The sequence below is a fragment of the Haliotis rufescens genome, unplaced genomic scaffold, assembly GCF_023055435.1.
Source record: "Haliotis rufescens isolate VD_foot unplaced genomic scaffold, xgHalRufe1.0.p SCAF_15, whole genome shotgun sequence".
In the NCBI taxonomy this organism is placed as follows: Eukaryota; Metazoa; Mollusca; class Gastropoda; order Lepetellida; family Haliotidae; genus Haliotis; species Haliotis rufescens.
The window spans coordinates 12,762,664-12,765,233 of NW_025963835.1; positions in this window are offsets into that span (position 1 = coordinate 12,762,664).

A 2,570-nucleotide genomic window follows, 5' to 3' on the forward strand; every position below is an offset into this window, starting at 1 on the left:
CTCCAGTGTTACCCCACCCATCATCACTCTCATCACAAACTGACCATCTCCAGTGTTACCCCACCCACCATCACTCTCATCACATACCGACCATCTCCAGTGTTACCCCATCCACCATCTCTCTCACCACATACCGATCATCTTCAGTGTTACCCTACCAACCATCACTCTCATCACATACTGACCATCTCCAGTGTTACCCCACGCACCATCACTCTCATCACATACTGACCATCTCCAGTGTTACCCCACCCACCATCACTCTCACCACATATTGACCATCTCCAGTGTTACCCCACCCACGATCACTCTCATCACATACCGACCATCTTCAGTGTTACTCACACACCATCACTCTCATCCCATACCGACCATCTCCAGTGTTACCCCACCCACCATCACTCTCACCACATACCGAACATCATCAGTGTTACCCCACCCACAATCACTCTCACCACATACCGACCATCATCAGTGTTACCTCACCCACCATCACTCTCACCACATACCGACCATCTCCAGTGTTACCCCACCCACCATCACTCTCATCACATACAGACCATCATCAGTGTTACTCACACACCATCACTCTCATCACATACTGACCATCTCTAGTCTTACCCCACCCACCATCACTCTCATCACATACCGACCATCACCAGTGTTACCCCACCCACCATCAGTCTCATCACATACCGACCATCTCCAGTGTTACCCCACCCACCATCACTCTCATCACATACTGACCATCTCTAGTCTTACCCCACCCACCATCACTCTCATCACATACCGACCATCTCCAGTGTTACCCCACCCACCATCAGTCTCATCACATACTGACCATCTCCAGTGTTACCCCACCCACCATCACTCTCATCACATACCGACAATCTCCAGTGTTACCCCACCCACCATCACTCTCATCACAAACTGACCATCTCCAGTGTTACCCCACCCACCATCACTCTCATCACATACTGACAATCTCCAGTGTTACCCCATCCACCATCACTCTCACCACATACCGATCATCTTCAGTGTTACCCTACCAACCATCACTCTCATCACATACTGACCTTCTCCAGTGTTACCTCACCCACCATCACTCTCACCACATACTGACCATCTCCAGTGTTACCCCACCCACGATCACTCTCATCACATACCGACCATCTTCAGTGTTACCCCACCCACCATCACTCTCATCACATACCGACCATCTCCAGTGTTACCCCACCCACCATCACTCTCATCACATACCGACCATCTCCAGTGTTACCCCACCCATCATCACTCTCATCACAAACTGACCATCTCCAGTGTTACCCCACCCACCATCAGTCTCATCACATACTGACCATCTCCAGTGTTACCTCACCCACCATCACTCTCACCACATATTGACCATCTCCAGTGTTACCCCACCCACGATCACTCTCATCACATACCGACCATCTTCAGTGTTACTCACACACCATCACTCTCACCACATACCGAACATCATCAGTGTTACCCCACCCACAATCACTCTCACCACATACCGACCATCATCAGTGTTACCTCACCCACCATCAATCTCACCACATACCGACCATCTCCAGTGTTACCCCACCCACCATCACTCTCATCACATACAGACCATCATCAGTGTTACTCACACACCATCACTCTCATCACATACTGACCATCTCTAGTCTTACCCCACCCACCATCACTCTCATCACATACCGACCATCACCAGTGTTACCCCAACCACCATCAGTCTCATCACATACCGACCATCTCCAGTGTTACCCCACCCACCATCACTCTCATCACATACTGACCATCTCTAGTCTTACCCCACCCACCATCACTCTCATCATATACCGACCATCACCAGTGTTACCCCACCCACCATCGGTCTCATCACATACCGACCATCTCCAGTGTTACCCCACCCACCATCACTCTCATCACATAATGACCATCTCCAGTGTTACCCCACCCACCATCACTCTCATCACATACCGACCATCACCAGTGTTACCTCACCCACCATCACTCTCACCAGATACCGACCATCTCCAGTGTTACCCCACCCACCATCACTCTCATCACAAACTGACCATGTCCAGTGTTACCCCACCCACCATCACTCTCATCACATACCGACCATCTCCAGTGTTACCCCACCCACCATCACTCTCACCACATACCGACCATCTCCAGTGTTACCCCACCCACCATCACTCTCATCACATACTGACCATCTCGAGTGTTACCCCACCCACCATCACTCTCATCACATACTGACCATCTCCAGTGTTACCCCACCCACCATCACTCTCACCACATACCGACCATCTCCAGTGTTACCCCACCCACCATCACTCTCACCACATACCGATCATCTTCAGTGTTACCCCACCCACCATCACTCTCATCACATACCGACCATCTCCAGTGTTACCCCACCCACCATCAGTCTCATCACATACCGACCATCTCCAGTGTTACCCCACCCACCATCACTCTCATCACATACCGACCATCTCCAGTGTTACCCCACCCACCATCAGTCTCATCAC